At 42.8% G+C, this 14,288-nt stretch overlaps 1 long non-coding RNA gene across 1 annotated transcript; it reads right to left on the reverse strand.

The window, feature by feature from the left end:
* Window positions 1–1,138: 1,138 nt before the first annotated feature.
* LOC144983747 (uncharacterized) lies at window positions 1,139–2,059 on the reverse strand. Its single transcript, XR_013647538.1, has 3 exons — window positions 1,788–2,059; window positions 1,579–1,708; window positions 1,139–1,405 (listed from the first exon to the last, which is right to left on the reverse strand). It is a non-coding gene; the product is annotated as an uncharacterized LOC144983747 (long non-coding RNA).
* Window positions 2,060–14,288: the final 12,229 nt, after the last annotated feature.

Here is a 14,288-nt window from a genome sequence, read left to right on the forward strand (position 1 = left end):
GTTCTCTATATAGTTCTCTGAATTTTAAAAGCAATTCGGACACCCGTGCTCACTACTTTTCTCTTTCTGGTGTTTTTCATAAGGCGCTTGACACGAAAACAAAGTGGCGCATTACCGCCACCACTTGGCCTGGAGGCAAACTACTTCTATTTAACGCGGCGAATGACACCTATTTGTCAGAGTAAAAACATAATAAATATGAACATTTTACGAAGACTTTTTATGAATCTGCTGTGTTCTGATCATGGAAAACGTGGCTGATTTATAAATAATAAAATTACAAACACATTGGTGGTGTTTTAATGTATTCGTTCATAAATAAACCCCCATGTTATTACTCCATGCCAATATTTATTTTTGTGCCGCTTAACGATTAACAGGCTCTTGCGAGGAGGCATTTTTTCTGTATTTTTCTCTTCCACCTTACTGAAAATGGCTTTGAATATGAATCTGTCCATGTTCCTAGCAATGATTCAATTGTTTTTCGTGAGATCAAACCAAAAACGAGCAGACATGCAGCATCACAGGGCAGCAAGGAGAAGCAGACCTCTCAGAAGATTTCCTCTGGATGCCCTGGCCAGACATGAACAACCTGTGAGTTAAACTTAAAGTTTTTTTTTTTTTGTTAAACTTAAGCATTTGTTACTAATTGTGCTCAAGGTTACACAGTCTGCTGGGTAAGACTTAACATTATTTTTCAACACTGGATTATGAGTTGTATAACTACATGAAACACCTGTTAGTTCAAAGTTTAGTATTTTTTATTCAGAGTCAAACCATTTCACTTGTTTAAAACAAAAATACTTTAATTTTTAAATATATAAATTTATTATAGAAATCCAAAAACCCAGCCAAAGATTTTCCCGCATTCATAAATACTTCATAAACTAAAATGTAAGACATCAAAATAGAATGAAACATTCAAACAATCAGATTTAATTTTCTCAATGAAATAATTATTGTTCCATTTTACAGGGTCTTCCACATCTCTACTGCTTTGCCAACATAAAGGTCTCTGTCCTGGCCCTTTACGCTGATGCTCAGTCCGACACAAAACCAGACTTTCGGTTGACCCACAGGACCATTAAGCATCTGGTGGAGCAGCTTCGGGTTCCTCACACTCTGGGGGGACAAGAGACTGAGGTCTTGGTATTTCTCTTCTGGCTGGCGTGTGGAACATCTTAAGGTGTGATAGCCAGGGCCTTTGACATGACACGGTCCACTGTGAGTGACATTGTTCACAGGACGGCAGACCGCATCCTCCAGCTGATGAGCAGGGTCATCCAGCTTCCCAGTGGGAATGAACTGCCATAAGTCGCCTCGGGTTTTTTAGCAGCTCGCTTGGTCTTCCACCTTCCAAAAGGTTGTGGGGAGCATCGATGGCTGCCACTGAAGAATAAAGGTCCTAAAACAAAATGAAGCTTGTTTTTTTAACAGGAAGCTTTTTTATTCCATTCAACTGCAGGCTGTACGTGACTAATGCCAAATTTAGAGATATTTTTGTTGGGAATCAAGGATCAGTCCACATTTCACAGGTTCTACGTAAAAGCCCAATTTATGTAAATCAAACATACCGACCTGAAGGATCCTTTTGGGTGATGGTGGGTATCCCTCATTGCTCATCCCATCACGCTGCTGACACCCTACAGGGAACCCATGAGGAATGCGGTTCAGGCCCATTACAACCAGCACCACGCCAAGGCATGCTCTGTGGTGGAGAGAAGATTTGGCATTATGAAGATGAGGAGGAGAGCAATATTTCTGGGGGCACTGGAAGTAAAACCAACCTTTGCAATGAAAATCATTGCCTGCAGTTCAGTTCTGCACAATCTGTGCATCAGCGAAGGGGACTGCTGGGAGCCACAGATGTTGAGCCACACCAGGAACCAGTAAGATGGGTAAAGTGGCGTCCGTCTGCGAGGACAAATCTCTGCTTTCCTTTCAGCTCCAACTGTGACACACATGACTCTAGAAGACCAGGATTATTGTTAACATATATAAAATAAATGTTAACATATAAAACGAAATTGTAAATATGTACATCTGATATTTATATGAAAATCCTTTTGAGATTGTTAAAAATTGCTCAGATTTAAATCTTCTTTCTCTTTCGGCTTTTCCCATCAGGGGTCGCCACAGCGAATCATCCTTTTCCACCTCACTCTATCATGGACATCTTCTACCCTAACATTAGCCAACTTCATGTCCTCTGTTAAGACATCCATATATCTCCTCTTTGGCCGTCCTCTTGCCCTCCTGCCAGGCAGCTCCATCTCCAACATCCTTCTACCAATATATCCACTATCCCTCCTCTGAACATGTCCAAACCATCTCAGTCTGGCTTCTCTGACTTTGTCGCTGACACAGGCAACATGAGCCGTCCCTCTGATGTACTCGTTCCTTATCCTGTCTAACCTGGTCACTCCTAAGGAGAACCTCAACATCTTCATCTCTGCTACCTCCAAATCAGCCTCTTGTCTCTGTCTCACTGCTACCGTCTCTAACCCATAGAGCAGAGCTGGTCTCACCACTGTCTTGTACACCTTTCCTTTGAGTCTTGCTGGCACTCTTCTGTCACACAACACTCCTGACACTTTCCTCCAACCGCTCCAACCTGCCTGCACTCGCCTCTTCACCTCTTTTCCACAATCCCCATCACACTGAACTGTTGACCCCAAGTACTTAAACTCCTGCACCTTCTTCACCTCAGTCCCCTGTAACCTAATGCTTCTACCTTGATCCCTCTCGTTCAGACACATGTATTCTGTCTTACTACGACTGACCTTCATACCTCTTCTTTCCAGAGCAAACCTCCACCTCTCTAGCTGTTCCTCCACCTGCTCTCTACTCTCACTGCAAATTACAATGTCATCCGCAAACATCATTGTCCAGGGAGATTCCTGTCTTACCTCGTCTGTCAGCCTGTCCATCAGCATAGCAAACAAAAAAGGACTCAAAGCTGATCCTTGGTGTAGTCCCACCTCCACCTTGAACTCCTCTGTCTGACCTACAGCACATCTCACCACCGTCATACTTCTCTCATACATGTCCTGAACTACTCTGACATACTTTTCTGCCACTCCAGACGACCTCATACAGTACCACAGCTCCTCCCTCGGCACCCTGTCATACGCCTTCTCTAAATCTACGAACACACAATGCAGCTCCTTCTGACCTTCTCTGTACTTTTCCATCAACATTCTCAAAGCAAAAATGGCATCAGTGGTGCTCTTACGGGGCATGAAACCATACTGCTGCTCACAAATCTCCACCTTCTTCCTAAGCCTGGCTTCCACTACTCTTTCCCACAGCTTCATTGTGTGGCTCATCAACTTTATTCCTCTATAGTTGCTGCAGTTCTGCGTGTCACCCTTGTTCTTAAAGATTGGGACCAGAACGCTTCTCCTCCATTCCTCAGGCATCTTCTCACTCTCTAAAATCCTATTGAACAACCTTGTTAGAAATTCCACTGCTGTCTCTCCTAGGCACTTCCATACCTCCACAGGTACGTCATCAGGACCAACGGCCTTTCCGCTCTTCATCCTTTTCAGAGCCTTCCTAACCTCATCCTTTCCAATCTCTGCTACTTCCTGCTCCACAACAACCACATCTTCCTCCCTTCTTTCCCTGTCATTTTCCTCGTTCATCAGCTCCTCAAAATACTCCTTCCATCTTTTCTGTACACTCTCTTGGGTTGTTAGCACCTTTCCATCTCTGTCCTTAATCACCCTTATCTGTTGCACGTCCTTCCCATCTCTGTCTCTCTGTCTGGCTAGCCTGTACAAGTCCTTCTCTCCTTCCTTTGTGTCTAACCTGTCATAAAGCTCATCGTAAGCTTTCTGTTTGGCCTTTGCCACCTCTCTCTTCACTCTACGCTGCGCTTCCTTGTACTCCTGTCTACCTTCCTCAGTCCTTTCTACATCCCACTTCCTTTTAGCCAACCTCTTCCTCTGGACGCATTCCTGTACTTCCTCATTCCACCACCAAGTCTCTTTACCGTCTTTCCTCTTTCCAGATGACACACCTAGCACCTTCCTACCTGTTTCCCTGATAATCTCTGCTGTAGTTTCCCAGTCCTCTGGAAGCTCATCCTGACCACCCAGGACCTGCCTCAACTTCTGCCTAAATTCATACATGTAAATAATACATGTAAATAATTCATTTTTGTTCCTGCATTTATTAAACAAATTGCAAAAACAACGACGACGTTACATTTTGTGAGCAATATTTTAAACTCAAGTAAGCTTAACAGACTCTCCTGTCACTCTTTGTCCCTTCTTGCTCTCTCCTCCTCTCCTCTTTCAACAACAACCTTTACTCCAACATGACAACGATTACAGTTTAATGATAAATAAATACAATTCTGATCAAGTGTCTCTCACTCCCATCCGGCACGAGCTTGACTGAAAACAAACAGGCTATCTTTCTCCATCCACAGATGGATCAGATTTTTCTCATCCTCGTTAGTCCCTACATATATAAATACATTTTAAAAATGTGTTAATAACTTATGACTACGGTTAGAACTCACTGCTTTTTTGATGTACTATCAACAGCGTTTGTTTTTAGCCTTCTATATCACGGTTTACTTTTCACGGTTTCGCTACTTCACGGATTTGCATCGTGCATTGTGTTCTGCATTCTGATGGCTAAAAAGTCACTCCGCTTCTTCTCTACCTGTGCGTCAATAACGTTGCAGTTTAATATGTACACGTACCTAAAACAGCTTGCCAAATTTACATTATGTACGTGCAAATTCTCTTGATGTTGGCATGTCGGTGTATAAGGATGTTTTTGGGAAGAAGAAAAAAGAGCGACACCAACTGCCGATCACTATGTTCTTCTTCCCCCGAACAAACACACCTGCAGCTGCACCGCGGGCTGCAAAAGAAGAAAACACTGCAGAGTAAAGTCAGGATGCAGCGGCTCAGTCTGGACTTAGAGCAGTTAAATACACCCGAGTCACTATTTGTCCCACTGTACTTTTTTTAATCATTATTTTATAATGACAATTCTTCGGGTCGCGGTGGGCGGGGCTAATCTCCGCGATTTGAAGCCTTCTGTTCACATTGACGATTAAAATTATTATTTGACAGTACAGAACAGAAGTTATTTGTAGAAAAAAACGTTTCTAAGGTACTTTTATTGGTGAAACAAATGCTTGAGCCTGTAAAATGGTTTGTTCTGTCTTTTCAATGTATAATAGAGTATTTAATTGTATAATAGTTGTTAAAAGATATAGAGGTTTCTACTTCACGGTTTTTGCCTATCACGGGTTCTTTCTGGAACGTGACCCCCGCGAAAAACAAGGGTTTACTGTATACTTACATTAAGTCCTCTTTCTCGCGCAACCGTCCGCCAACTTTGAATAATTCAAATGCAGTGCATTGTGGGTCACACGCAATGCATTCTGGTATAATCGCAGTGCATTCTGGACAATTTTCGGCGATCGAGTGAGCATCCATCCACACTGGTTTTTCGTAGAGAATTCTGGTAAATTTCTAGTGCACACGATTTTTGAACTGTAGATTCGGACAGCACTTCAAAATGGCGACCGCACTATATAGTGCACTATATAGGGGTTAGGGCGGTAATTCGGACACAGCCATAGTTTTCAAAACTATGCTAGTGTAACCCCTTGCCATCAGACTAAGTGGGAACACCTGGCCCCGCCCTTATTGTGAAAGGGTCAATGTGGATATAAGCTAGGGGTGTTAGAAAAAATCGATTCGGCAATATATAGCAATACTTCATTTGGCAATATTTTTATCGATTCAAAATGCTGCCAGGACGAGATTTATTTAATTATTTCTGAGCGTCCTTCAGTGTCTGACTCTAGTTGTCGACTTCACCCTCCGACCACTAGTTGGCAGCAGAGGACACGGAGCCTCTTTGAGCAGCTCTACACCACACAAGACAACAGGAAGACTGCAGCCAGAGGCAGCTTGTTCTGTTGTAATGAGACATGAAATGCTCCGTTTTATCTTGGGATGGATACCAAACAGAAACTCTGAGCCATGTTGCTGCCAGTCAGATATAAAACCGTGGATTGCTGTGCTTTTTAGCGGCTCAGATAAATACGGTTGAAGCACGGCAGCGGCTAATGCGCTTAGCATCTGCTAAAATGCTATCGGCAAAGCGGGCCAAATTTCTGCAGAAACTCCCAGCAACAGATTCTACTTTTGCGACCTGTTGGATCAAAGGGATGTGTACAACGCTCTGAAAAAAAGGCGACATAGTCAGATAGTGGCAAGGAGCGTTACCAGTTACTGCCGTGTGTGAGAAGCGTGGCTGCAGGCAAAGGTGCAGCAGAGCAGATATGTAAACATAGCCCCTTTTTTGTCACATTAAAGTAAATTTCCTTCGTTCTGTCATGCTGCCTCATCATCACACTTTATTGTTTCTAGAAAGAATCAGTGTGTCCCCCCACCCCACAAATCAGACGATGTTGACTGTTTCCTTTCTATATTTTAACTTACCAAAATAAAAGCACTATGAATTTGCTTTGGTAAACGCAACTTATATATGAGATACAGTTGCAGTGCTTAACATTGTGATCATTAAATAAACTGAATTTGAACATTTTAATACAGTGGAAGACATTAAAATTCAGGTTGAGTTTTTTCAAAGTCATATTTAAAAAAAACAGAAAGAAAATATGTTTCTGTAAAATATCGGGATATGTATCGTATCGCGGGGCGCATATCAGGATACGTATCGTATCGCGGGGTGCATATCGGGATACGTATCGTATCGCCAGACTCTTCCCAATACACACCCCTAATATAAGCTCAGGGTCAGCTGGTGCACTTCCTGCTTGCTGCTTCCTGCTCTCTGCTGTTGCTGTGGCCACACCAGGATGCCTGATACTTTTCTTGACACAATCATAATTGGAAACCTTAACGCTTCCATTTGAACACTGACTAACCCCAAAGAGACCTGCTCAAAGGTGAGTCTTTGCGGCCGCGACACAGAAAACAAATGGCACAAAGCTTTATAATGACCCTAGAGAGATCACTAGAGAGAGTCGCAGAGCTAAGCTAACGCTGCACTCACCTTTGAGGCTTGTTTTATTTAATGGTTCTTGTTTAATTGTTTTAATTTAGTCAGCTGAAATCAAGCCAAAGCATTTTGGTTTAAATCGCTTTCTTTCTTTTGTGTTAATTGAACACTTTGAACTGTTTTAGTTAGTTCTATTTCCATGATGCCAAAATGACCACTGTTTTTGATTTAGAAAGATTGAATAACCATGTTACGCAACATTTGAGAATTTGATTGTTTAATTTGTTTTATAATACTGCTTTTGATCAATGATGGGATAAAGTAAATTTGTAACTTTAGAGTACATTTTTGATTTAAAACTTTTATCCACTTACCTTGAACCTGGACATTGAATTGTTTGACTTGTTTTTGATTTCTACATTAATGATGGCTAATCTGATCTATTTCAGTGTATGCAGTGAAATGACTGTGGTTTGCTTTTGTTCAATTCTTGATTTCTGTTTTTTCTGACCCTTTCTAGGTCAGGTTTCTTTTTTTTGTGTATTCTTTGATCTGCAACTTGATAGCGAGCTACCCAACTGCATGATCTGAGATCCTGATAGTACCACCTTCAATAATGACTCATCAGCTGCAGCAAACCTCAACTACATCACCACCAATAGACTTTTGGAAACAACTCAATAGGACTCAGACCCATACCCTAGTTCAGGGATCTCAAACTCAATTTGCCTGGGGGCCACTGAAGGCAGGGTCTAGCTGAGGGAGGGCCGCAACTTAAACGCACACACACACGCAACTAGTGAGTGTCTGAGAGCCAATAAATTTGTATGGAACATGTACTATACTATTACTAAACTCTATTATTAACTGTTTTCTGCACAAAATTCACTTATGAAACTCTCATTCAAATAAAATACGTAAATAAAAAAATCAATAAGTAAATAAATCAGTAATACATTTTTGTTCATTTAGTCTTCTATATCTGCTGTTTTCTCATTTAAACGTCCTTATTAACACAGTACAGTTAACACTGTTGAATTCTAACTATTAAACACTAAAGAAGACTTAAATTCTACAGTTCTGTAAATCCATCAATGGTTCTTCTGAACATGGCTTCTCTTGTCTTCTTCTCACTGATGGACACTTGGCAGCACTTCCTCCCAAACTGAGACCCTCAGTATGGATGAAGATGATTTTCATTAAGTCTGGACTGGACTTATTGAAATTGAAGGTGGAGAAGTCAGAGAGGATGTGCTCCCTATTCTGAGTCCGTGTTGAATATTTTTTTTTTTTTAAGTTCACTCTTTAAACCAAAAATCAGTAAAGGAGAAACAAAATTCAGTAACCATTTTTGGATTTTCTATCTTATGACCTTTTGCACATTAAAACCCCGGTCACAAGTTATTGTGGAGCAGCCGGTCAGACACTCCTATATTTTTATAAAAAACGGATGGAAATTCATGTTGGTGACACTAAATATGTGCAGCCAAGATGCACAATAAGCCTGTTTGAGATCACCCAGGTGGATGAAACGCGGCAACAGATCACCTGGTGTGTGACGGATGTTTCTGCTTTTCCTCCAACATCACCTGTCAATCATCATCAAATTTAATACTGTACTGACTGCAAGCCGCCAATTGACTACAAAACAATGCATTGTGGGAAAAGTGTCCTGACGGTTTTTGTAGTTGAGTGATCAATTAAAATCATTTAAAATACCTATTGATTGAAAAAAAGGCTACATACATTACAAAAAATTCAAATCAATATAAAAGACATAACACAGATCATACTGAGGGGGAAAGGCACATTAAAACTAAATTGAATTTTAAGGAGAGCTCCAACTCCCTGTCCTCCTTCAGTCTCACTGCAGATTCGCCTTCACCCCCTCCCCCCGCGCGCACCTGGTCTCCCCAACATACAGGTGCTGCGCTGTTTCATCTCAAACACGTCTACCGTTGCATTTTCACACGTCACACGTATTTTCAGTGTGTCTGAGACTAGATCGTGTTGTTTTCTAGCACGTGTTTAATTTTAGAGCCCCGTTCCATGTAGGTCTGGGACATTTGTCTGCGCAGCGACCCAGAGACCCGTTTGTTGCGTTGAACGCCGCCGCGCGCCTAACCGTAACCATAACCCTCCTCCGGGTCCATGCGAGCCAGAAACAAGTTCAGCAACCGCTGCATGGATTTAAAAAATTACGAGCGAATAAATACGTTCTAATAAGGAAAGTAAGGAACTCCTTAATGTGGTCCGGGGAGGGGGCTGTCAGGTTTCCTGTCTTAAATGTTTTCCTGCTTTCAAGCCCGGTCAATGTCCCGCCCCCCAAGAGTCATTTACCCCACGGTGATTGGTTGGTTGTCAGCTCCGCGAACACTGAAAAGGTGTCATTCACACAGACTGGCGGGCCGCATTTACATTAGACTTTCATATTGAGGCGGGGGCCGCAAAATATCCTCTTGGGGGCCGCAAATAGCCCGCGGGCCGCGAGTTTGAGACCCCTGCCCTAGTTCCTTTTGGTTGTTTTTTCTGTAAATACAATTGATAGCATTTTACTCATTTACACACCTTGGGCTCCCTGAGACGAATTGAATATAGCATATGCGCCTAGTCCTATAATCTAAAAAGCGTTAAACTTTGCTTAATAATGCATAAACATTTTTTGTTATTATTGAAGTAGTAAAAGGTAACTAAAGTAGCTTTCACAAAAAGTGAGAATTAAAAAAGTTGTAATGAACATTTTTTTAAGTAGTCAATCAATCAATTTTTATTACATAGCCCCATCAATTTTTATTATATAGCCCAATATTTGCAACATTGGTCATCTAAATCAGTAGTCTGCTTTCTCTTTCTTAAGGTTATTTAACTTTTGTTTTGTGTTATTTTTATGTTTGTCTTTATGCTCATGTGCTTTCACACCAGGCTTCAGTTTCCAATCATAGCTGCTTTGTGTTAGGAGCTTTGTCATTGCAGCATTGTCTTAGTTTTATCTGCTGTTTAGGCGGACCATGGGTTTCTGTTGGTTATATACCAGTTAATTCATGAAGTGAAGTTGCTGTTCACAAAGTTTGTCTCCTTGATAATTTTTTTTTTTTTTGCTTCAATTAAAAGGTATGAAAACCATTAAATTCATTCTTTAAAGTAATTCATAATGTGTGCACAGCTGGTTGAGTGGAGGACTGGCACATAGGAAAGAGGGTTCTATTCCCATGATAAGCTTCATCCACTGTGGGTCATTGTTGCCGTAAGAGGCCCAAGTCTGGTTCTCCCTGTGTGACTCAGTGCTTTACTGTGGTGACCCCCCTGACGGGATAGGCAGAAAATTAACTAACATTTTGGTATTCATTCTTTCATTCATTTTCCTTCGTTTATTCCCTTTCGGGATCACGAGGCTGCCGCTGTAGGTACCATAACTGATCGGCCTGGAACTTCCGTTCGGGGTCCTTTCGACTGAAGGTGACGTCACACTACGGCAACCCCACTTGGACAAACTACGTAGCGTCGAGATCTGCTCGGGCTGTACAAATTTTCATTTCACGTTGCCTTTTGTAACCTAAAGTTATTTTCCCTCATAAATTGTGTCTGACAATATTCTTTGTCCATCCATCCATCTTCCTCTGCTTATCCGGAACCGGGTCGCGGGGTCAGCAGACTGAGCAGAGATGCCCAGACTTCCTTCGCCCCAGCCACCTCCTCCAGCTCCTCTGGGGGTACCCCGAGGCGTTCCCAGGCCAGCCTGGAGAGACGTAGTCTCTCCAGTGTGTCCTGGGTCTTCCCCGGGGCCTCCGCCCAGTGGGACATGCCCGTAACACCTCTCCAGGGAGGCGTCCAGGAGGCATCCGGACTAGATGCCCGAGCCACCTCAACTGGCTCCTTTCGATGTGGAGGAGAAGCGGTTCTACTCCAAGCTCTCCGCGGGCCCCACCCTATCTCTAAAGGAGCGCCCCGCCACCCTACAGAGGAAGCTCATTTCAGCCGCTTTTATTCGGGACCTCGTTCTTTCGGTTATGACCCATAGCACATGACCATAGGTGAGTATTGGACCGAAGACCGACCGGTAAATTGAGAGTTTGCTTTTCGGCTGTGCTCTCTCTTCACCACACCGGACCGATACAGCGACCGCATAACTACGGACGCTGCTCTGATCCGCCTGTCAATCTCACGCTCCAATGTTCTCACTTGTGAATAAGACCCCCAGATATTTAAATTCCTCCACCTGGGGCAGGGACACTCCACCCACTGAGAGATGGCAAACTACCTTTCTCCGGTCGAGAACCATGGCCTCAGATTTAGCTGTGCTGACCCTCATCCCAGCCGCTTCACACTCGGCCACAAACCGCCCCAATGCACGCTGGAGGTCCTGGCTTGATAAAGCCAACAGGACAACATCATCTGCAAAAAGCAGAGAGGAAATCCTGTGGTCCCCAAACCAGATCCCCTCCGGCCCCTGGCTGCGCCAAGAAATTCTGTCCATAAAAAACTATGAACAGAACCGATGATAAAGGGCAGCCCTGCCGGAGTCCAACGTGGACCGGGAACAGGTCGGACTTACTGCCGGCTATGCGAATCTAAGCTCCTACTCCGGTCATACAGAGACCGGACAGCCCTCAGTAAGGCTCCCCGGACCCCATACTCCCAGAGCACCCTCCACAGGATACCACGGGGGACACGGTCGAACGCCTTCTCCAAATCCATAAAGCACATATGGACTGGATGAGCGAACTCCCACAATCCCTCCAGCACCCTAGATAGGGTGTAGAGCTGGTCCACTGTTCCACGACCAGGACAGAAACCGCACTGTTGTTCCTGAATCCGAGGTTCGACTATCGGACGGACTCTCCTCTCCAGTACCCTGGCATAGACTTTCCCAGGGATTCGATTGGGATCGCACCACCGCTGCAGTCAAGTTTTGGCGATATATATATGCTGATCGTCCCGATGGGTTGAATAAAGCATCAGTTCACAGAGAAAGTTCATCTCTTACCGCTTGTTTTTGTCCATATGATGAAGCAAAAGGTTGTTTTAAAGAAGCCGGCGCAGTGATACAAAATATTTAAGCTAGCTGACCAGAACTTCTTTTTTCACCGTGCGGTTATCAGGTTTTAATACATACCCAGCAGCCAATCAGAATCGAGTATTTAGGTATAAAATGTTGTTAGCACGGCTAAATGTTGTTCTTCCGGGACCGTTCTGCCAATAATAAAGCACTGGGCGCATGGATTAAAAAAACTACAAGCGAACATGCATTCAATAATAATCATAAAAATCATAAAGGCACATTTAGAAGACAATCTCGCTTTATGTCGGAGCTATTTGTTTACAACAGACTTCATAATATTTTCTTCTATGGTAGTTTGTAATAATTAGTCCAAGGGACCCCGAACAGAAGTTCCAGGTTGAACGGTTATGGTACCTACGCCGGAGCCTATATCCCGACCACTTGTGGGCGAAGTCAGGGGACACCCTGGACAGGTCGCCAGTCTGTAGCAGGGTAGAGTGTCCACAATCACACACCCATGCACTCTCACATTCACACCTAGGGACAATTTAGAGTAATCATTTGACCTATGGTGGGAGGAAGCCAAAGTCCCCAGAGAGAACCCACGCATGCACGGGGAGAACATGTAAACTCTACACAGAAAGGTTCCCCATTGATGTTCTGGTTCAGGTCCCCCAGCCAGGACTTTAACCGGGGGCTTTCTTGCTGTGAGGCAAGAGCGCTAACCAGACAGACATTTTGATGTAGTCCATTAAATTATTTGACGTGTTTGAGGATGGACTGCATGGTGGTGCAGTGGTTAGCGCTCTTGCCTCGCAGCAAGAATGCCCCTGATTGAAATCCCTGCTGGGGAACCTAAAACAGAACATCAATGGGGGACCTTTTTGTGTGGAGTTTGCATGTTCTCTCCCGGGGTCTCCAGCTTCCTCCCACTGTCCAGAAACATGCTTCATAGGTTAATTGGTTGCTCTAAATTGTCCACACACATACAATAGGTGTGAATGTGAGTGTGTGCGGGTGTGCGATTGTGACCCTGTGACAGACTGGTGACCTGTCCAGGGTGCCCCCTGCCTTCGCACACAAGTGGCCTGGATATAGGCTCCGGAAGCCCCGTGACCCCGAAAGGGAACAAACGGATTAGAAGATGAATGAAAGTTTGTGTCTATTTACACGTTATTTGGAAGGGGTTAGAATTACAGTCATGGTTAAAATACGCAATGCAGCAATCTGTATGTTACCCTCACGTATGACATATGGCCAAGAGGAATTTTCATCGGTTTATGTGCCGATCGCACATACAGTACAGACCAAAAGTTTGGACAGACCTTCTCATTCAAATGAATGGGAAGATGTGTCCAAATTATTGGTCTGTACTGTAAATACGAAAAAATTACATTGGCTCATGTTTTATTGCTGTTATATTTATTAAGTTATATATATATATACCTACGCTTTGCTTATGCTTACATAAATAAGCATAAACAAAATATTTTTCTTTTTTTTTTTGGCGTCTGGAAAAATGAACTAACAAGAAGATACTTCCAGATACTAGCATTCACCCTTGTCCAACAATGTGCAGATTAATTGAACCAATTCATCACAGTGACTAAAAACGTTTCCACTTTCAGGTCACCAACCCCCTTTATACAAAATTAAGTGAATTAAATTTACTAAACTCCTCCTTTACTCTTTTTCTTTTTTCACTTCCCTCCTCTACCTCTCTTTGTTCCCTCCATTATTCCTTTCTTTTTTTTTATTGTGGGAAAAAAACGATACAAAAAATAACCCAAGCTATGTAAATGTAGAGATCCATCCATTGCATGAGTTCAAATTAACTTCAAGCTAATGAATTGGTACACCAAGATATTTCTAAGTTTCAAAACCAATTAATTTATGATTCCTGTTTTAATTGCAGATTGTTTTTCATAGAGGTTGCCATGCACTTCACCTGATTAAATATCCAATGCTTTGTCAAATAATCACCAGAAAAACTTGATACTGGAAATGTTTCTGAAAATGGGGACTGCAGAAAAGAGAAGACAAAAAAAACAGATTATAATTACATTGGTATGCAGATTACAGGCATTGTCTCAGTTGGACGACTCGAGTGTGTTGGTGCATGATAAACCACCACTCCATCGCTCTCAGATTCTTTTTTTCCATTTCTCAATGCCTCTAGCTAGTCAAAAAGAAGTTGGAACTGTTTGTTGAAATCCTCTAAAAAATGCTAGTTGAAAATAGAATACAAAAAACAGAAAGACTTTATAATGCTGGGTTTTTTCTCTGT

This window comes from Oryzias latipes, chromosome 14 (assembly GCF_053564925.1).
Source record: "Oryzias latipes strain Hd-rR chromosome 14, Olatipes_Hd-rR_3.1".
NCBI classification, from domain to species: domain Eukaryota; kingdom Metazoa; phylum Chordata; class Actinopteri; order Beloniformes; family Adrianichthyidae; genus Oryzias; species Oryzias latipes.